This window comes from Dendrobates tinctorius, unplaced genomic scaffold, assembly GCF_039654945.1.
Source record: "Dendrobates tinctorius isolate UK_male_01 unplaced genomic scaffold, ASM3965494v1 ptg000084l, whole genome shotgun sequence".
Classification (NCBI taxonomy): Eukaryota; Metazoa; Chordata; class Amphibia; order Anura; family Dendrobatidae; genus Dendrobates; species Dendrobates tinctorius.
This window is the reverse complement of record NW_027361752.1, coordinates 31,323,347-31,346,370: the sequence shown is the minus strand read 5'-3', so window position 1 is coordinate 31,346,370 and position 23,024 is coordinate 31,323,347. Positions and strand designations below refer to the sequence as shown.

Sequence of the window (23,024 nt, the reverse complement as noted above, 5' to 3'; positions counted from 1 at the left end):
AGTCCACAGACAAATACATACCACCAGCAGTATTTCAACAAACTGCAATGTATGTCACAAACACAGGCTGATCACATATTAACACATATACCAGTTATGCCCAAAAGTATTGACACCCCTGCAATTCTGTCAGATAATACTCAGTTTCGTCCTGAAAATGATTGCAAACACAAATTCTTTGGTATTATTATCTTCATTTAATTTGTCTTAAATGAAAAAACACAAAAAGAATTGTCCTAAAGCCAAATTGGATATAATTCCACACCAAACATAAAAAAGAGGGTGGACAAAAGTATTGGCACTGTTCGAAAAATCATGTGATGCTTCTCTAATTTGTGTAATTAACAGCACCTGTAACTTACCTGTGGCACATAACAGGTGTTGGCAATAACTAAATCACACTTGCAGCCAGTTGACATGGATTAAAGTTGACTCAACCTCTGTCCTGTGTCCTTGTGTGTACCACATTGAGCATGGAGAAAAGAAAGATGACCAAAAAACTGTCTGAGGACTTGAGAAACCAAATTGTGAGGAAGCATGAGCAATCTCAAGGCTACAAGTCCATCTCCAAAGACCTGAATGTTCCTGTGTCTACCGTGCGCAGTGTCATCAAGAAGTTTAAAGCCCATGGCACTGTGGCTAACCTCCCTAGAAGTGGACGGAAAAGAAAAATTGACAAGAGATTTCAATGCAAGATTGTGCGGATTTTGGATAAAGAACCTCAACTAACATCCAAACAAGTTCAAGCTGCCCTGCAGTCCGAGGGTACAACAGTGTCAACCCGTACTATCCGTCGGCATCTGAATGAAAAGCGACTGTATGGTAGGAGACCCAGGAAGACCCCACTTCTTACCCCGAGACATAAAAAAGCCTGGCTGGAGTTTGTCAAAACTTACCTGAAAAAGCCTAAAACGTTTTAGAAGAATGTTCTCTGGTCAGATGAGACAAAAGTAGAGCTTTTTGGGCAAAGGCATCAACATAGAGTTTACAGGAGAAAAAAAAGAGGCATTCAAAGAAAAGAACACGGTCCCTACAGTCAAACATGGCAGAGGTTCCCTGATGTTTTGAGGTTGCTTTGCTGCCTCTGGCACTGGACTGCTTGACTGTGTGCATGGCATTATGAAGTCAGAAGACTACCAATGAATTTTGCAGCATAATGTAGGGCCCAGTGTGAGAAAGCTGGGTCTCCTTCAGAGGTCATGGGTCTTCCAGCAGGACAATGACCCAAAACACACTTCAAAAAGCACTAGAAAATGGTTTGAGAGAAAGCACTGGAGACTTCTAAGGTAGCCAGCAATGAGTGCAGACCTGAATCCCATAGAACACCTGTGGAGAGATCTAAAAATGGCAGTTTGGAGAAGACACCCTTCTAATATCAGGGACCTGGAGCAGTTTGCCAAAGAAGAATGGTCTAAAATTCCAGCAGAGCATTGTAAGAAACTCACTGATGGTTACCGGAAGAGGTTGGTCGCAGTTATTTTGGCTAAAGGTTGTGCAACCAAGTATTAGGTTGAGGGTGCCAATACTTTTGTCTGACCCATTTTTGGAGTTTTGTGTGAAATGATCAATGTTTTGCTTTTTGCTTCATTCTCTTTTGTGTTTTTTCATTTAAGACAAATTAAATGAAGATAATACCAAAGAATTTGTGTTTGCAATCATTTTCAGGAAGAAACTGAGTATTATCTGACAGAATTGCAGGGGTGTCAATACTTTTGGCCACAACTGTACCATAAATGTCTCCCAAAGTAGTATCACAAAACCATATTTTTCAAAGTAGGTTATTTATGGTCACTGATTTCAGGGTTTGTCAAGCCAAAAAATATTAAAGAATTTTAGTACATTGTTACTTGCATGACACTATTTTATATTAGTGCTAGAAGAACTACAGTATGTGCATGCTCATAACCTCGTCTATTGAAGGGAGGTAATTCCCACCGCACCCTTGTCTTCTTCATTTTTGTAGCAGTCGAATAATAAAATGATGCATTTTTGACCACTGCCCCAGCTTAGGGAAAAGTCATAACCCGTTCTCACCGTCTGAAAATGATAAGGCTTAGGGGTTTGACATTTAGGTTTTTCACAAATCAATGTCGTTGTTTTAATCATACATTAACCATTGGATGCGCAGGGGACAATAATGTCAACGACCAGTTGATATGTATTTGTAATGTTGGTAAGTTCCCATAAATCTGAGGTTTTGTGATGAAAACCACCTCTGTCATGTACAGTATGACACACTTTTAAGAGGGTCTGTGCCTTGTTACCAAGACTCACGTAGAAACTCTAAAAAAAAAACAAGAATGTGTCATGTAATTTTGGCAATTATAATAGCAGTGTTGCTCTGATTAATTTTACTATCCAAATTAGAATATGATAGTTATTTATATGCCCTGCAAAAAACCTGCACAACTGTATCTCTGGGCTTTTGCAATTGGTTTGACCAGCTCGAATAAAGTCTGCAAATCCCCTAGATTGCTAAGGGTTTGGGCAGAAAATTCTGCTGCAAATCTTGATGTATTGGCAGAAAAAATGCTATGTAACATAGGTGCGTTTTTGCAAAATTTTTGTCTTTTTTTATTTTTTTTACATGCTGTTTTGTTGCTGATTTTCCCCTCTCATTAGTATGGCTGAATTTGGCAGTAAAAAAGCTGAAAAATTGATGTGCTGGAGAAATACATTTGCTGCAAATCTGCAAGAAAAAACAATCAAGTAATCACGGTGTAAACGAGGGTCCTCCAGCGATTAAATGGGTAAGTGTAGTATAAAACTAGGGAGAAGATACAAATTAGATTTTAGAAAAATTATTTTTGACAGTGAGGCTGATCAATGAGTGGAACAGGTGGCGAGTTCTCCTTCAATGGAAGTCTTCAAACAGAGGCTGGACAGACATCTGTCTCAGATGGGTTAGTGAAGCCTGCATTGAGCAGGGGGTTGGACACGATGACCCTAGAGGTCCCTTCCAACTCCAACATTCTCATAGGTAGGAAGGAAGGATCATCCCCTTGCTGCCGCAAGAAGAATTCCAAAAATTGTGGAAGTTTCAGCGTGGTTTATTCTACGCGTTTCAGGGTTCAGGTGACCCCTTCATCTGGACATACCACAGATATTGGTGGTATGTCCAGATGAAGGGGTCAGCTGAACCCTGAAACTTCTACAATTTTTGGAATTCTTCTTGCGGCAGCACGGGGATGATCCTTCCTTCCTACCTAAGTGTATGCTTCAACCAGGTCCTGCACTGACCTGTGGATCTGCAGCAGCCGCCATTAATATATGTCTTTCCTTCCCTCTCACCAGGTCAGTAGTTCTGTTGGGGTGCAACTCTGTGTAACTTTGATAAGACCCTATTTGCGTTTTTGTGTCTCCCTCTTTTCTCTGACTAACTCTAACATTCTATGATTCTATGAAAATTTCAGATTTATGGATACACTAGCTGAAGAGCCTGGCTTTGCCTGGGCATAGTAACTAACTGTGGATAGTTATAACAAATTATAATGATTATATTGCACGTAAAAAACATTTGATCACGAGAGAAATTGCACTAATTGCAATAAAAAAGAAAAATACTGAGGTAAAATACAGATCAAACACTGAGATTAAATACTGACCAAATACTAAGGTAGAATACTAAAATGCTGAGGTAAAATACTGACCAAACACTGAGGTAAACCACTGACCAAATACTGAGGTAAAATACTGAGGTATAATACTGACCAAACACGGAGGTAAAATACCGACCAAACACTGAAGTAAAATCTAAAACACTGAGGTAAAATACTGACCAAACACTGAAGTAAAATCTAAACACTGAGGTAAAATACTGACCAAACACGGAGGTAAAATACCGACCAAACACTGAAGTAAAATCTAAAACACTGAGGTAAAATACTGACCAAACACGGAGGTAAAATACCGACCAAACACTAAAGTAAAATCTAAAACACTGAGGTAAAATACTGACCAAACACTGAGGCAAAATACTGTCCAAATACTGAAGTAAAAAACTGATCAAACACTGAGGTAAAATACTGATTAAATACTGAGGTAAAATGCTGACCAAATACTCTTTAATTCCTGCCAGTTTTAGACAGGGGGACATACCTGCTGCCCAGGTAGTGAGGACATCAGTGCTGGGCTGCCTGCACCTACACACAAAGACTACATCTGCCTTCTACAATCCTTTCCTGCAGTGAGGAATCCCGGCCATTTTTACCTTGTGCTCTGGGTGACTAAACGCTACAGCACTATTTCCGAGGAAGGCTTGTGTAATGCTAGCAATAGGGGAGACTCTTGGGCAGGCACAGTGCCGCTCTTCTTGTACATAGCGAGGCTGGAGTGGGCACAGCTGGCAATACACCTGCAGCACCACAGTCGGTGGACAGCTCCGCTCTGCATCAACACAACCCAGGTGACGGGCGCCCTGCTTGTGCCATAGCCCCATTCCAGGCATCGTCCTCCCGTCAACAAATGTCATCTGGTGCTTGATGGCAGATCACGGGCTGCAGGGATCCATCCACACACAGCATCAATCCCAGAAAGGCTGCAAGGAGCGTTCTGTGCTAACAACGTGGGCCGTGTGGACGGGGCTTTGCGTGTGGAGTGAGTGTGGCTATGTGGAGTAGTTGTGGCTTGATACACACACACACACACACACACACACACACACACACACTCGGCTTTATATATATATATATATATATATATATATATATATATATATATATATAGATTACAAGTATAGCGGTTCCTCTATACACCTGATAAACCTATGCGTTTTGGCTGCAGAACCTTACTCGTGGTTTGAGTAATCATGATAAATCTGTGCAGGACAATTGTGCACAGACGCTAACCCTAATATAGTGGGTAGAAAATATAGTAGAATGTTAAAAAAAAAAACTCAGAAAATATGATCTGGGCATGATGGCAAGAATTCGATCATCAATGAGACTTATTATCTAAACTTTTCGAAGAAATTCCCAAGATATAGGAGTATGAGACATTTTTCCTTTCGGCGCTTTGATGTCCCATCTGCGTGTTCTGCTAAAGCTATGGTCACACAATCAGTATTTGTAAGCCACTGTGAATGGAGAGTTGGCCGCGCAAGTGCAGCTCGCTTTTTCCATACTATGGTTTCCAAAACTTGCAAAAGCAACCAACTTTCATAATTCCCATAGAAGTGAATTTACAGAAATCCACATGCGCAGCCCCATCTCCATTCACCGTTATCGCAAAACAGGGGTGGTCTCCAGATGACCGTGGGTAACAGAGGGGAGACTTCATTTATTAAACATTAAGGTCATATGTGAATATCCACTAGGGGGCTAACTGAAAATAAAAATATATTACGCTATATGGTTTGGATGAGTGGATCTGCTGACTGTCGACTTCCAGCAGGTCACTTGTATCTCACCAGATGAAGAAAAGAGCAGCAGCTCTGCCCTGATACCCTGCACAGTAGCAGTGCCACCCTTTTGTTTCTCCCATGGTAACAGCTTTCAAAGAAATATTTTACAGTAGTGATATCATCTCCCTTTGTGACCCACTCACTGTAAAAATGTCCCCCTTCTTTGGCCCCCATAGAATAGTAATGCATATGTACCCTTTTGTGGCCACAGTGTAATAGTCAAAGTCCTCTTCATGCCCCCATTCAGTAGTAATGTCTGTCTTTGCACTCAAATTCAACAGTGGCAACAATTTTAGTTAAGTGCCGCTCTCATTCTCTGACATCAGAATTTATCTCACGCTTACGGGAAGCGTGACGCTAGTCCCGCTCACCAGTGACCCCGTCACATGATCGCGTGTCACCAATGGGTCGTCGTGACAACTAGAGGTCTGCAGCAGACCTCTGTGGTTGTCATTGCCAGATTGCTTTGAGCGCCACCCCGTGGTCGGCCCTCATAGCAAGTGAGCATTTCTGCTATACACAGGCAATCTGATCATTACTTGTGTGTAGCAGAGGCAATCGAAGTAGTGCAGCGTCTAGTCTCCCATGGCAGCTATTAAAGGGAGTCTGTCACCCCATTTTTGGCTATAAGATGCGGCCACTGCCATCAGGGGCTTATCTACTGTAGATAAGCCCCCAATGTAACCTGAAAGATAAAAAATTACTTATATTATACTCACCTGAGGATCCGGTCTGGTCCGATGGGTGTCACGGTCCGGCGCCTCCCATCTTCTAGAGTTGACGTCCTCCTTCTTGCTTCATACTGCGCACCTGTGCAGGCGTACTATATCTGCCCTGTTGAAGGCAGAGTAAAGTACTGCAGTGCGCAGGTGCCGGACCTCTCTGACCTTTCCTGGCGCCTGCGTACTTTACCGGACCGCAACACCCATCGGACCAGACCGGATCCCCAGGTGAGTATAATGTAACTTGTTTTCCTTATCTTTCAGGTTACATCGAAGGCTTATCTACAGCATTACAGAATGCTGTAGATAAGCCCCTGATGGCGGTGGCCGCATCTTATAGGCTGAAAATGGGGTGACAGATTCCCTTTAAAGCATTCAAAAAGTAAAAAAAAAAAAAAAAAAAAAAAGTTTTTAAAAATATTAAAAAAATAAAAAAATTAAAGTGCAAATCACCCGCCTTTCTCCCCATTCAAAATAAAGCAATACAAAAATCAAATATACACATATTTGGTATTGCTGTGTTCAGAATCACCCAATCTATTGGGTCGCCCTCCCGGAGCTGTGGGGTACTCGGTACCAGGCCGGTGTCAGTGGGAAGTGTCACAGCAGCAGTGACCCGGACCATGGCCCTGGGTGCCCAAGTAATAGGGGAATGTAATGGTTTAAATGAACAGTTCGTGACGCCACCTGTGGTGTTCGGCAAGTATGATGTTAGGCCGACACTGCATGCAGATCCTCTGCGGCTGGTGGTGTGTTGCAGCCTAGATGGTGTAGCTCCCCACAGGTGAAGCTGTAGCCCCAGGGCAGCGTGGATGCAAAGTAAGAGGAGAGGTGCAGGCGGTGTGGAGAATGGTACCCAGCTGTAGCAGTGCTGAATGTGTTAGCACACAAATGAATGGAGGACACCGGGGCTTGTAGTTCCAAAGCTTTACTCACAGTCCGTTGTACACACACAGATGCCTGCCTCCGGGCGGTGTCCTCCGGGTCAGAGACTCAATCAACCTCCGGGCAAGTTAGGATTCTCCCCTCCAACACTCCGCCAACATGTACCTTTCTGAACGACTCCTCTATAGCGCCTTAAAGTGTGAAGATCTCCTAGTATTGAGTTACACGGGAGTTCCTCCTGACTGATATTCCCAAGAACTCTCCTTGTATGGCAGACAGCTGTAGCCTGCTTCGGGGACTCCCTTCTCCTGAGCCCCGGCTCTCTATCCAATTGCTGTTGTGCCCCAAGTCTTAGATGGGAGTAGTGCATTTACAGCCAACTACTCCACCGGTGTCTGCTGCAGAACCATAAGTGTCCATACAAACTCGGAGACCGGGCACGGGCCTTGCGCTGAGAACCTATAGGCAGGGTTCCTCTTCTAACACATGTCTTCTCTGTTCTCTCTACTCCTTCGTTCCGTACTTGTCTCTCTTTCTTATGGAAGCTTAGGTTTCAGTTCTACGTCTTTCTCCTTTTCCCTTTCCCGTGCCAGCTGGCTCAGATCACTGAGGCAGCTGCAGCACTCCTTCCTCCATCCCTTCTTCCAGGGATCCTCACTCCTGTCTGAGTGACTTCCTACCCGACTGACCTTCTGTCAGACTGCCTCTGTCATCCTACACTGTCCCACTCTTTTATGTATCTTAACTCCACCCACCTCACAGCACGTCCAGTGTTCCAAGCAGGGAACCACCAAAGGTGCTCTGACCTCCGAGCAAGGAGCCGCAATGTGGTTGTGCACAATTACCCTGTTGTGTGGGGTGCGAGTGTTGGAGCGTGGAAAGGAGTTCCCACCTTACCCGGATGGTGGGGCACTACACCTTAGGAGAAGGTGCAGTACCTCTGTGGCGCCACACTATCAATATAAAAAAATAATTAGCCTGATCACTAAACAGCGTAAAGAGAAAAGAAATTCAAAATGCCAAAATTACGTTTTTTTCATTGCCACTACATTGCAATAAAATGCAATAATGGACGATCAAAAGATTGAATCTACACAAAAATAAAAATCTGCTCGGCGAGAAAAAAATAAGCCCTCACCCAACCCGAGATCACGAAAAATGGAGACGCTACAGGTCTCGAGAAAATGATATCATTTTTTTTTTTAACAAATTTTTTATTTTTTTTTCACCACTTAACTAAAAAAGAACCTAGACATGTTTGGTGTTTATGCACTCATAATGACCTGGAGAGTGGAGAATCATAATGGCAGGTCAGTTTCAGCATTTAACTAACATGGTAAAAAAAAATAATCAAAAAACAACTGTGGAATTGCATTTTTTTTGCAATTTCACCGCACTTGGAATTTTTATACGGTTTTATACGGTTTTCCAGTACTGAATATGTTAAAACCAAAAGTACAACTTGTCCTGGAAAAAAAAAAAGCCCTCACATGGCCTTACTGACCGAAAAATAAAAAAAATTATGGTAACTAGCAAAAAAAACGGAAATTCAAAAACTGAAATACCCCTGGTCGTTAAGTTACTATCACTCATCCTGGCCCCATTCTTTAATAATGGCCTTCGTCATGAAGTAATGTCCTTTATATTCTGGCCCCCATCTTACAATACTGTCCACCATCTTGGCCCACATGCTGAAATGTCCTCCATCCACGTCACCATCCTTTAATAATATCCCCCATCCTAGCCCCATCTTTAGAATGTCTCCTATCCTGGATCCCATACTTTAGTAATAGTCTCCATCCTGGTCCCATTATTTAACAATGTCCCCTATTCTGGCTCCCATCTTTTAGTAATGACCCCATCATGGTCCCTTTCTTTAAGAATGTCTTGCATCTTGTAATAATGGCCACCATCCAGGCCCCATCCTGAACTTTCAGTAATTCCCACATTCTGGCCCCTTTATATCTCCCATCCTGTAATAAAGTCCCCCATTTTGGCCACTCAATGTGTGTATTTTCCAGATAAAAACACCCAAGCTATTCCTCTTACCTGTTTCCTGCTCCCACAACAAATACCAACTTCTTGCTTCTCCATAGCTTGCATAGGAGGGGCAGGGCAGTGCATGGCAGTGCCATCATGTCCATGACGGTCATGCCTGCCTACATCAGCTACCAGCGGAGTATATAGCAATGGTTCTCTGCTCTGCAATATATTTCTGACTCCATTTCTTCATGGTTGTGGTTGCATCCTCTACGACAGCAATTTTTACATCCCTGGCTGTGTGCACTTTGCATAGGCAGAAACCTGCCAATCTGTCACAGTCCAATTCTTAGATCTGTGTCATATTCGGAATTTCCTCATTTAAACCTTTTTTTTTTTTTTCCTTTTCAGGCCTGGGAGCTTAATATGGGTTTTTGCCCCCGGTGGCCATAGGTGTTGTTGCATGTCTGTTGGTTTCCCTGCTGATGTGACCACTCCCTTGGCTATATAAGGTCACATGGTGTATCAGCAGGTGTTGGTGATAGCAGGTCCTTTTTGGATTCCAACCACGGTGAAGTGAGCAGCTGGCTCTGAGGTGTTGAGCCACTGCTGAAACCTGGTGAAGTAGCAGCTGGCTCAGAGGTGTCGAGCCACTGCTGAAACTGGTGCTGAACTCTGCCTTCCCGATGTCTGCAGCAGAGATAGATGGTGAAAGTAGCAGCTGGCTCTGAGGTGTCGAGCAACTGCTTGAAAGCTGATCTGGTGCTGCACTCTGCTGCCTGGTGACTGCAGCAGAGAAAGATAAGTTTTTTGGTGTTTCCCCCTTTTTCCTTCGTGTGTATTAGTGCAGCGGTGGGACCAATGTTCCCATTATCCAGTTCCCTAGCAAGGGATTAGTTGCAGGGATAGTGAGGGATTCAGGTATCCTGGTCGGCGACAGGTGAAGCGCCTGTATAGGGAATGTTAGGAGTGTTCAGGAACACTGCCTCAGGGAAGTGCAGGAGGTCTCCACGTCCCCGTTCCCTATTGCAGGGCTCACCGTTGTAACTGTTTCCACTGGTGTTCCCCTTTTGTCTTGTTGATTCAGTTAACTATCTGCGGGTCGTGTCTCACAGGACAGGTACATGCGACACATTCCAACACTGGGGATATTGGTTATACAGGGCTTATAAATATGGAGGACTACCTGGCAGCAGGTTTACTAGTCCTTTAGTGCTAATCTCCTGCTGATAAAATAGCCCAGTAAGTGACACATCACTGGAATCAGGATCTTTGCTGCTTTTACAATAAGGTTGCAAAATCCTTGTGACAGATTCCCTTTAATAATCTCCATGTGAACTGAGCCTTCCATTGGAGCTTGCAACTTTGCCTAGAGAATATGTCCATTATGAAATTCTGTTTACCATGAACTCCTAAATTAAGTGCTCAAAAATCCATAAATTCTTAGAACTGACAGTGGTAAATTCCATAGTTACATTTTTTTGGATGACTTACATTTAGGTGATTTATAGACAGTGGGATCCACGACTGCCTTTTTCATGTCCAACTGTGACACTTGACACTTAGGAACCAAAACATTTGTTTCTTAAGAAACAGTTTCTCAGTAACCATGGAAACCAAGTATTACCAAAATGAAAATAAAAAAAAAGGTTACGTGAAGCAGAGTTTCAGTTTTGATCGCCTCTCGTTTCTCTTACGCTGCATGAAAATATCCACGTGTCCATAGAAACTATAGATAGAGGCAGACACCACATCTGGTAGAATGATACAAAGAAGATTTAAGTTACCTCAATGATGCGGCAATACTAAATATGTGTAATATTTTTTTCTTACAGAAAATTACATATTTATGGGTATAATATTTTTTATTTTGCATTTTTTTATATTTTATACAATTTTTTTTTAACTTTTTTGCTTCATCTCTTTATGGGACTTTCAATTTTATTTTAACTTTGATTGTTGATATAAAGCATTGCAATGCCTTTTATATGTCGGTGCTACACTGAGCATGGTATAGGATGCTTTCAGTAGCTTGGTGACCCGGGGGTCGTCATGATGACTGTTCTGCCTTCATACACGTTGACACGGTGTGCACTCTAGCATAGAGCATAAACCATGGCTCTGTCTTCCAAAATAAGCAGACTGTTCTCTGTAGTCTAACTTGTTTATTTGTGAAGAGTATAGAGCATGCGAGCGAGCGGTAAAATTATAAAGAATACAAATGACATAAGTATTGGGCAGATGATCACACAGCTAACACAATTACAGGAAGTATTCAGTGTGATGCAGCTTAGGCTACTTTCACATTTCAGGTTTTAAGCATCAGGTGAGATGCAGCGAAAAATGTAAAAACCGGATCTGGTGCCTATTGCCACCGGATCCGGCTTTTTTTTCCCATAGACTAGCATTATCGCCGCATTGCCTGTCCGGCATCTGCAAAAAACGTTCCCTGCAATGTTTTTTGACAGCGCCAGACCGCTTTTTTCCACAGCGCATGCCCGAAGACTCTCTCTCCCTCTCCTGCACCGTCTCTGGCCTAAACAGATGATCCGGCGGACTGCGGCTTCTACCGGATCAGGTTTGACAACTTTTCACCACAGCCCGCCGGATTTGAAAAACTGAAATGTGAAAGTAGCCTGAGGATATGTGCCCACGCTAGTGTTTTTAAACGCTCAGGAAAAGGATCCCCTTCCCAGAAATCGCACGTCTTTTTCCGCGCGTTTTTTGCGCGATTTTTGACGCGTTTTTGACGCGTTTTTTAACACGCGATTTCTGGGATCATTGGGGATGGCTAAAAATGCTCAGCAATGCGGAAATTAATGAGCATGCTGCGTTTTTAGCCGCTAAGCGATTCCTGAGCGGTTAAAAACGCATGCATTGGCACAGAAAGCCAAAAACGCATGCTAATTAATTTGATGCATCTTTTAAGCGTTTCTGCAGCGTCTGAGCCGGCTCAAACGCTGCGGAAACGCTTAAAAAAACGCATCGTGTGCACACAGCCTGACATAGAAAAAACACAGGTGTCTAATTACATCTACTGAGCACTGACTGCTATACAGCTAATAACATCTCTGCACACTCTGCATTGTAAGAAACATATTAAGCTTACCAGATAGACTTTACCCGGAAAACAAACTCAAGTTGGAGAGTTAACAGGAGGACAGATAAACACATGCGTCCTATGATATATACAGAATAAAATGGCACCTTCTTTATCCCAGAATACACTGCTTCATTCACAAAATACATTGCTTCAATCCCACAGTGCATTGCTTCTGTTAAAGTCACAGACTGTAAATGCTATTTAAGACACAGCTATAAACTCAGCCACCACTAGATGGTACTAACTAAACCCAGCACATAATGCAAACACATAATATAAACACATCTGCCCTATTCAGAGGGCAGAACAATGACCCTGGATCACCATGGCAATCGGGCCCCCACGATGACATTGCAAAGCACCTGACAGGAGAGGGAGCCCCTCCCTCTCTGCCTACTAAATGCTGCGATCATTGTTAATCGCAGAATTTAGGGGGGGTTAAACAACCAGGGGCAGCCCCGACTGTTACTGCAGGAACTCAGCCATTAGCAGAGCTGAGCTCCTACAGTGATAGGGAAGGAGGTGCTGATATTTAAGCATCTCCTGCACAATCATGCCATGATTGGTCAGTCAGCTTGACTAACCAATCACAGCCCCATGGACCGATGGCATGGGTCCATGAACCTCTTCCCATGCTGTTCAACTGTCAGTTACGGCTGTTGGCACGAAACTGTCAGGCTGCGTGCACACGTCCGGAATTCCATGCATTTTTGCAGCATTTTTTTGCAGCAAAAACGCATAAAATAAGCAAGCCATTGTATTCAATGGCATTCAGCACATGCTGTGCTAATGCTGCGTATTTTTCCACGGCAAAATCGCAGCGCAGAAAAATATGCAACAGGCTCATTCTTTGTGTGGAATCGCGGGAATTCTGCACACATAGGAATGCATTGTTCCGCTTACTTTCCGCATGTGGCTATGGCCACCATGCGCAAAGTAAATGGAAAATGTGCAGATGGTACCCACGGTCTGGAGGAGAGGAGATCTTCCTCCAGGCTCTGGGTACCATATCCCTGTAAAAAAATAGAATTAAAATAAAAAATGATGTTATTCTCCCCTTCCGGCGTCCCGCGCAGTGTCCCCAGGCCTCAGCGATGCCTTGCGACAATGACCTTGGATGACGTAGCGGTCTCGCGAGAGAAGGAAGGTGAGAATAACCTCATTTTAAATTTTTTTTATTATTTTTAACATTATATCATTTTACTACTGATGCTGCATAGGCAGCCTCAATAGTAAAAACCACCACTGTTGCCATGCGCGCTGGGTTATGCATGCCATTCTTTCTGTGTTCATTGTGATTGATCTAGGATGCTGTACGTACACACATACAGCAGCCCTGCCCCAGGCTCTGTTTGATTGTGCACCTGTGTCTGGGCCTGTTTCACCCTTCATCTGTGGTGTTGGTAAGGCAGTGTGGAGGTTGGACCTGAAATGTTTACATCCGGACCTGGTCAACCTTTATCTGTGCTCCCCCTTTCTGACGCCATGGGAGTGATTCAGAAAACGCTTCAGGTACAATTTGCATTTAATGTAGTCTTGCTTTTAATACATTTAGGAGGCCGTAATGGCACAGTGAATATAAAAAATGTAGAGTAGGACTGCCCCATATGAGAATGCCGTGACGTGGCGGGGTGGCTCAAATCAATTGATCAATTGTTTGCTAAATGTTAATAAAAAATGTTCCTGTGCTGAGATAATCTTATAAATGTGCCCCTGCTGTGTACTGTGTAATGGCTGTGTCTGACCGTACAGGAACATGGTCTGATCACACCCAATCTCCTGGACAGGGGAGGAAGCAAGAGAGTATACAGACAGGACAGCAGGGACTCGTAGCTGATTCTGTGAGGTAAAACAAGTTTTTAAACAGACAGGGAAATGTTTTTTCTTACTGATAGCAGCCGCTTTAACTCCCTGCTGTCCTGTGTGTATCCTCTCTTTTGCTTCTTCCCATGCCCAGAAGCTGTGGTAACACATCCAATTGTGCAACCTATTGTTATTCCAAGACCTGTTGATTAAAGTGTACTTACCTCATGAGACAACTCATTTAAATAACCTGGACCATGTTCCATATGCTTAAGACCCCGTCTCACATAGCGAGATCGCTATCGAGATCACTGAAGCGTCACCGATTTTGTGACGCAACGACAATCTCGCCAGTGATCTCGCTACATGTGACACATAGCAGCGACCGGCCCCCCGCTGGATATCGCTGATCGTGCTCGAATGTCCTGGGCCATTTTTTCATCGTCGGCGTTCCGCTGGCCAACATGCATCGCTGTGTTTAACGCCGGCGAGCGACCTCGTTGGCGACGCAGAACTCATGGACGCAGACATGAGTCACCAGAAAAGCTGCTGTGTGTCAAGGTACCAATGACCGCTGAGGTCGTTATACGGATCGCCGTCGGATTGCTGTATCGTTGAAGAGATCTGCCTGATTGGCAGCTTACTAGCGACCATGTAGCGACGCACCAGCGATCCTTACCAGGTCGCATCGTTGTTGGGATTGCTGGTGCGTCGCTATGTGAAACGGGACCCTTAGGCCCCTACTGGCTTCACTTCTTTGTCATGGCCTTCTCACTCCTTGTAAGGCTTTTTACTTTGGTGACAACTCACTTCAGCTTGCATTCTCTGCTTTCCTCCTTTCTCTTTCCCCCTCTCTCCAATCTCTCTCTCTTTTCCCCTCTCTTTTCACTCTCCTCTCTTGTTCCTTTCACTCACTTTCTCACTCTTCCCTCCTTTTCCCCTCTTTCCCCTATTCTCTTCCCTTGTCCTTCTAGCTCTTTTTTTTTTCTCCCACTCTCTATCCTTCTCTCCCTCTTTCCTTCTTGGTCTCCCTATCTCTTTTTCACACTTTCTCTTAGATGTCTGGTCTTTCTCACACCAAAAGACAATGGCTTGCCTCTAAACTTTACCCATCTCTCACTCACTACAGGGGCAGCTCTCTATACAGGGCAGCCGTCCTTCTCCTCTTTATGAGCAGATCCGGCTTCCTCCGCCCATGACGGTTAGACAGGAAATATTTGGGGTGATACACTGTATCGTGCAGATGTACCCATCCCTCACATACACGTCACTGGTTATTATCAAAATATAAGCGTCTATAAGTTGCAAATCCCTTCTGCAACTGATCCTAAGAGTTGGGAACCTAGACTTGGAGCAACTTGGCATCATCGGCTGTATCTACAATGCACATTTGTGGCTCCACATGCACATTTTCTGCCCAGGATTGTACCAAGTAAACCACTATCTTAAACCTTACCACCAGAGACAAATAGAGCATGGTACCCTGGTACCCTTGACTGCTGTTGCCGGCCCAGAACTCACACTCACATTTTCCAACAAACACACCACACATGATCAAGTTCATAAAGCACAACCTGTTGCATAAAGCATACACTTATGCAAAAAGACCAACACCAACAGTCCAACTGACACTAGAAAGGGGGATGGGGTGCAAACAGGGAAGCTTAACGGGGTGAATCCATTGTAAAAGGATGAACACCTAAGTACATTTTAAAATATTGGACTGTGGGAAGACATCCTATGGCGTGTTCCAAGCCTGAATCATTTCCATGGCCGCACAAAACCCATTCACACAAAATAAATACTCCAGCAATAAAATTGGCAGAAAAGTGGCCGTGATGTTTATTTTGGGTTACATATTCAGTAATAAATAACATAACCGAACACCATATTTCCAATAACAAATCCAATCCATCCAACTAGGGGCGATTTCCCCACAAAAGGAACATCACGACAAGAGAAAAACAGCTATCAAAAGGGGAGGGAGGGTGGGATCTTCTCTTCTGTCAACGACGTAATGCCCGAGATAAGATAGCAGTTCTATTTATACTGTAGTGTGGACAAAAGACCGCCAAAATTAACTGACCAATGACAGTTGCTTTAAAAAAAGGGCGCCAAGAACCAGATATTAAATCGGTTCCAGCTTGACACAAGGCCATGACCAAAATCCATAACAATATATGACCAGTTTATTAACCCTAGCATGACCAAGACATCATGTAATAACAAGGGTCTATGCTGCCATGAGTCCCCCCCCCCCTTTATCGTTTGGCTAAGGGGGGGGGCTAACATGGCTGCACAAAACCCATTCACACAAAATAAATACTCCAGACAATAAAATTGGCCAAAAAGTGGCCGTGATGTTTATTTTGGGTTACATATTCAGTAATAAATACTCCATTCAATAAATAACATATCTGAACACCATATTTCCAATAACAAATCCAATCCACCCAATTAAGGGCGATTTCCCCACAAGCCAAGACTCGAGTCATGGCCCCCCCAACAGCACAGCCACCTTTCCACCATTGACTGTAAATTTAAATTAAAGATGTCTAAACCAATTTCAGATAGATGCACTTGGTCACTCCTATAGAGCCCAGGTACATAGCCCTCCAGGTCTTCATGCCTAAAAGAAAATCTGCCTACTAAAGGTAAAAATTTAGACATACTTCTGTTGACCCTCTTGCGAATCTTATCCAAGAAAGAAAATGTATTCTTAAACCATAACAACCTGGGGATGATCTCGGAGAAGGCAAAATTAGTCTGTGGAAAGGCCTGTTTTAGGCCCGTGACGTCTGATCTTAAAAAAGCTAACAAATCTAAGGTTCTGACCTTTCCGAGATCATTCCCAGCTACATGAAAGATTACCAAGTCCGGATAAGGAAACTTGTTGCAGCATTTCTTGAACCCTGGAACAAAATTAACCCAACGCATCCCACAAACACTGTGCCAAAAAATTTGAACATTAATGGGGTTAAAAGACAGGTTTTCAGTATAAGGCCGCTGGTAGGCCCTCTTCTGAGCCCAGTACACAAAAGAGTGACCAATGATCCAATCTACCAACGGACCTAAAATAAATGAGAGATTAATAATCATATAAATCATGCCTAACATAAAGCTTAAATCTTCCAGATTCCCATCTTCCCAACTTCATAATGTTAGCATTACACAACCCGGATCTGGATGCCTCTGTAGCTGCTCCAATTCTGAAAGAATGAGATGGAATGTTCAAATGATCTTTACCAAGCAAATGAAGACACTTTTTAAGGATGCAATTGAATTGAAAAATGGTTGCAGGGGACGAGTCCTTGTAAACAAAAAGAGGGCCTGGAGCATGAGACCTAAATGAAAGCCATGTTTTAGTGGTGCTTACTGGGCATATAACGGGATCCAAAAAACTCTTTAACTCTAATCTAGACCCCCTACCCCACTGATCCGTTTCAGATTTACATACGAAAACAAAGAGAACCGATGCTTGTAAGCTGATTTCAGCAAAGAAAAGCCCAGAAGGCTCCGATTTCTTAGCCGAGACCAACTCGCCTACACGGAGAGCCCCAAAAAATGCAATAGAAAATGCAGCACGAAAAAGAGAAGACTCAAAAGAGTTAAGCACACCGAATCTATAGATAGGCAGATATCTCGTAAGAGACACAGAGATATCGGCCTTCGGGAGTCAGGCCAGAAGTTGTCTTTTTTAAAACCCTTTAGAAATTGTTTAATTGGAAAAAATCCTGTCAGGGAAGGATTGCCCCAAAGTTTTAAAAAGAATGATACTCCCGTTAAATATTTTGCCACAGCAGCAAAGGATAAACCCTTATGTACCAAAAAGACTGCAAACTGTATCCCTGCAGCAGGAGTGGAAAGCATAAAATCAAAATTATGCCATTTACAGAATTCAACCCAATGAAACCATGCGGCCAAATAGTCGGCCCATGTTCTCTGTGATAGAGATTGTTCAATAAATTGCGAATTATATTGCTAGTGTCCCAGACTGCCGGAGGGCAGGGCGCAGGATCCGTATCTGCGTTGGGGACCTGTTGGTAAATATTCGACCATTGACTAATACACAGAGACTTGGCAAACATAGCTTTCTCACTAACACCTAGTCTCGCTTTAATCCATATATTACGCTTCAGGCAAAGTAAAACCAATTGTCTCAAAAATTTGGATGCCCCTAGGTTTTTTGAGCATAAAGTGTTGATGGAAAAAACTACTCCTTGGTTAGATGACAGAAAGGTTAACCTGTAGTTCTGTAAAGACGATCCCCATAAATAGATGGCTAAATAAATAGAAAAAAGCTCAGAGATCAACACATTCTTGGTGATATTACGGTCTAACCATTAACTAGGCCAAGGTGCAATTGTCCAATGAGATAAAAAAATAATTGCGCATCCTGAGAAAATGTCATTTGCAAGAAGTAGAGGTAAAGAGTCTGCGAGAATGAAATCAGATTGCAAACAGGATCTACCATTGAACTCTGAGAGGAATGAAAGCCAAATTCTTATATCCTCTCTCATGTCAGAACAGACCCTGACATGAGAGTTAGGGGAAGAGAGACCCTTAGTTGCGTCATAGAGGCGTCTAGAGATCACTCTGCCCATAGGAATCACTCTGAGGGCAAAGGTGAGCAACCCTAAAACAGATTGCAATTATTTTAGAGTGATCTTTTCCCTGGACAGAACCCCGGAGAGGGCATCAGGAAGTTTCAATACTTTTTTGACCGGGAGCCTACATTCGAAACTCTCAGAGTCCAAGGTAATGCCCAAAAATTCAATAGAGCGAGAGGGAAGAACAGTTTTATCTCTGGCAATAGGTACACCGAAATGACTACACAAGCTCAGAAATGTATGTAGTGCACGTGAACATGTTTTAGAATCCAGTGGACCAACGAAAAGAAAATCATCTAGATAATGTAAGATGCCAGAGTCTGAACAAACTGATTCCAGGACCCAATGTAAGAATGTTGAAAAGCTTTCGAAATAAAAACAGGATAGGGCAAAACCAATGGGTAAACATTTATCAAAAAAATATTCATTTTCAAAATAAAAACCCAGAGAATTGAACCCATCGGGGTTGACAGGGAGAATTTTGAAAGCGGACTTAATGTCAGATTTAGCCAAAAGAGCATTCTTACCAAATATTCTCAACAGCTCTAAGGCAGAATCAAGAGGCGAAACTGACAGAGCATAGGGTCTTGTCTACTTCGTCATTTAAAGACGAACCTTTAAGATATGACAAATGATGGATTAGGCGGAAAGACCCGATCTCTTTTTTCGGCACTACTCCTAACGGGGAAACCCTAAAATTAGAAAACAGCGGGGATGAAAACGGACCAGCCACCCTACCCAAGAGTACTTCATGAAAAATTTTGTCTCTAGCCACCTCCCCTCCGGGAAGATGGATAAAGACAGTAGGTTTTTTGATAGTTTGCAACCAGAACCCTTGAAATGTGGAACATAAAAGCCAAAAGTGAAACCATTAAATAAAAGCTGACTAATCTCCCAATTTGGGTAATTGTCTAGCCAAACTAGCATGTTTTCCAGAATCACTGGAGTCTGAGCTTTTTGGAACAAACTCCCTGGAAGGAGGTTGTTGAGAGGCTTGTATTTTTGAAACATTTCGACACTGGGTGAGCGTTGCCACAGAAGGAACACTCGTGCCGAAATCTACAGCTATTGTTCCATTTACAGGTGGAATCATAAAAGGCGAAGCAAAAACCCCTTTTTTGAGCTGGAAGGGATGATTGTCTATTTAAATACTGACGCTGAGGAGCATCAGGTTGATCCACAGCCCAACATTCTTCACGCCCCAATGAACTTCAGGGTGAACGGCTAATTATTGACGGAAGGCTTCGTCATAGCTGAGCCAAGCGAAGCCTCCAAAATTATGTCCACATGCTGGAATAATTTGCTATAAAGGTTTGGGAACTTTTCGCCGAGGACAGCTGAGTAGATTGCGAAGCCTGGACCCAGTTGTTGAATGATCTCAAAGAAACACATTTAGGATCATTGGAGTCAGACTTATCCTTGTCAGCTCTACCCAGCTGCTCCCTGCGAGGAAGCAAGCCAAACAAATCCACAGATTTGTTTTCCCAAATCAACTCTTTGGTGGCTGCAGATAAATGAAAGCCTAGAGGGGATAGTTCACAGGTCAGAGCTTCTTTGAATGGATTATGAGGGGTTAAAGGTTCCCTGACAGCAGGGTGAACCACCCCACTGACATTAGCTGATGGGGCGGGAACAATAAATGAATCACCCAAAGCTTCTGATAAAACTTCCCTCATGACAGACTTAATATTAACCCTCTGAGAGACAGACAGGGGAACATTGATGTTCTCACCCCTTCCTGCAACATCCAATGGAGAATCTTGATCTGACTAGCAGCCAGCCCTCAGACCCTGTTGAACAGGGGAGTGCAGCTGATGTGCTCTGGAAGCCGGGTTCTCCTCTTCATCCCTGCGCAGGTGTAGCTGGAGCCTTAATGGAGACCGGTGACCGCCACTGGCAGAGGCCGCCGGTGTTGGAGAGGGGCCAGGTGAGCTTGACGCCGCAGCGCTTTTACAGCTGCGACGTGTGCTTGACCTGGCGGTGACCGGAGATGATGTCACCGGAGAAGATTGACGGGCCTGGCGAAAATCCCGTGCTGGGCTCCAGGATTTCCTGGTGGAGGGCGGGCGGATGTTGCGCGGACTTCCTGTGCGCGGTTGGAGGATCTAGGCGGTGTCGCTGGAGGGGTGAATACCGCCCGGGGTCTTCTCACTCTCAGGGCACTGCTTGACTGCGGGGGGAGGTCACTTCTTGACACGGAGTCTGTGGATGTAGGCACGGTTCCAACGGGCGGGAGGCGGCTTCCGGAGCTGACAAGTGAGGTTTTATAGCCGGTTTCATAGCCAGACAGCTCCTCAGCCAGACCTCACCGTCCCTGTCCCCGGCCCTAGTGATGATCTGCTGGAGTAAATCTTCCATGAGGTAATCTTCTTATCTTCTCCTGTCAGCGACGTAATGCCCGAGATAAGATAACAGTTCTATTTATAGTGTGGACAAAAGACCGCCAAAATTAACTGACCAATGACAGTTGCTTTAAAAAAGGGCGCCAAGAAACAGATAAAACCGGTTCCACCTTGACACAAGGCCATGACCAAAATCCATAACATATGACCAGTTTATTAACCCTAGCATGACCAAGACATCATATAATAACATAAGTGTCTATGCTGCCATGAGTCCCCCCCCTTTATTGTTTGTTTGGCTATGGGGGGGGCTAAAATTCTTTAATCAATCCAAGTACATACAAGAACCTTTTGATAGAAACATGGTGTGATATGATTATTTATTCATTTTCTAGTTATGTATTAAAAACCTAGTTAATACTCTAACCTCCTGGTCTACATATCTGTGGGGACACGAGGGGGGTCAGTGGGTGCTCTCGACTGCTGGCCCAAAACTTCATAGACCATGCCACTGAATGCTTGCACTCCTTTACCGTGGCCAGAATACTACTCAGATAACACAGGGTGAGGCTAAAACAATAACATATACAGGGTGGGCCATTTATATGGATACACCTAAATAAAATGGGAATGGTTGGTGATATCAACTTCCTGTTTGCGGCACAGGAGGGGGGGAAACTTTTCAAGATGGGTGGTGACCATGGCGGCCATTTTGAAGTCGGCCATTTTGGATCCAATTTTATTTTTTTCAATGGGAAGAGGGTCAAGTGACATCAAACTTATTGACAATTTCACAAGAAAAACAATGGTGTGCTTGGTTTTAGAGTAACTTTATTCTTTCATGAGTTATTTACAAGTTTATGACCACTTATAAAATGTGTTCAAAGTGCTGCCCATTGTGTTGGATTGTCAATGCAACCCTCTTCTCCCCCTCCTGACACATTGATAGCAACATCACAGAGGAAATGCTAGCACAGGCTTCCAGTATCCGTTGTTTCAGATGCTGCACATCTCATATCTTCACAGCATAGACAATTGCCTTTAGATGACCCCAAAGATAAAAGTCTAAGGGGGTCAGATCGGGAGACCTTGGTGGCCATTCAACTGGCAAAACAACAACCAATCCACTTTCCAGGAAACTGATCATGTAGAAATGTTTGGACCTGACACCCATAATTGATGGTATGATGTGGTATATGAGGTACAAAGATAGTGGGGCCATTCTTCATCAATGGAAACCTCAATGCCACTGGATATCTGAAATTATTACATGATGATGTGTTGCCCTCTTTATGCACTGAAGATGGCACATTCCCTGAGTTTTTCCAGCAAGATGGTGCACCACAACATTATGTCTCTGCACAAACGGTTAGAAAACGACTCCATGAGTATGGTCTGAGTGCCCGACGTCCCCAGATGGGGGTTGTGTTCACAGCCCTACACCGTGCGGCCCTCCAAAAAAATGCCACCTCACACCGTTACTGACCCACTGCCAAACCAGTCATGCTGAAGGATGTTGTAGGCAGCAGATCGCTCTCCACGGTGTCTCCAGACGCTTTCATCTGTGAAGAGCACAGGGCGCCAGTGGCGAATGCCAAGCATCCTGCACGGTGTTGGACTGTGAGCACAACCCCCATCTGTGGACATTGGGTCCTCAGACCATCCTCATGGAGTCTGTTTCTAACTGTTTGTGCAGACACATGCACATTTGTGGCCTGCTGGAGGTCATTTTACAGGGCTCTGGCAGTGCTCCTCCTGTTCCTCCTTGCACAAAGGTGGAGGTAGCGGTCCTGCTGCTGGGCTGTTGCCCTCCTACGGCCCCCCTCCATGTCTCCTGGTGTACTGGCTTGTCTCCTGTTAGCGCCTCCAGCCTCTAGATATGATGCTGACAGATACAGCAAACCTTCTTGCCACAGCTCGCATTGATGTGCCATCCTGGATGAGCAGTACTACCTAAGCCACTTGTGTGGGTTGTAGAGTCCGTCTCATGTTACCACGAGTGTGAAAGCACAACCAACATTCAAAAGTGACCAAAACATCAGCTAGAAAGCATTGGTACTGAGATTTGGTCTGTGGTCCCCATCTGCAGAACCACTCCTTTATTGAGGGTGTCTTGATAATTGACAATAATTTCCATCTGTTGTATATTCCATTTGCACACCAGCATGTGAAATTGAT

General features: G+C 43.9%; 1 long non-coding RNA gene across 1 annotated transcript in view; it reads left to right on the top strand.

The window, feature by feature from the left end:
- The window catches only part of LOC141097378 (uncharacterized), a 133,907-nt gene that overhangs the window by 19,551 nt on the left and 91,332 nt on the right, over window positions 1-23,024 (top strand). The window contains exon 2 of the long non-coding RNA XR_012233937.1: window positions 2,623-2,750. This is a non-coding gene — a long non-coding RNA (uncharacterized lncRNA). The remainder of the gene's footprint in view (window positions 1-2,622; window positions 2,751-23,024) is intronic.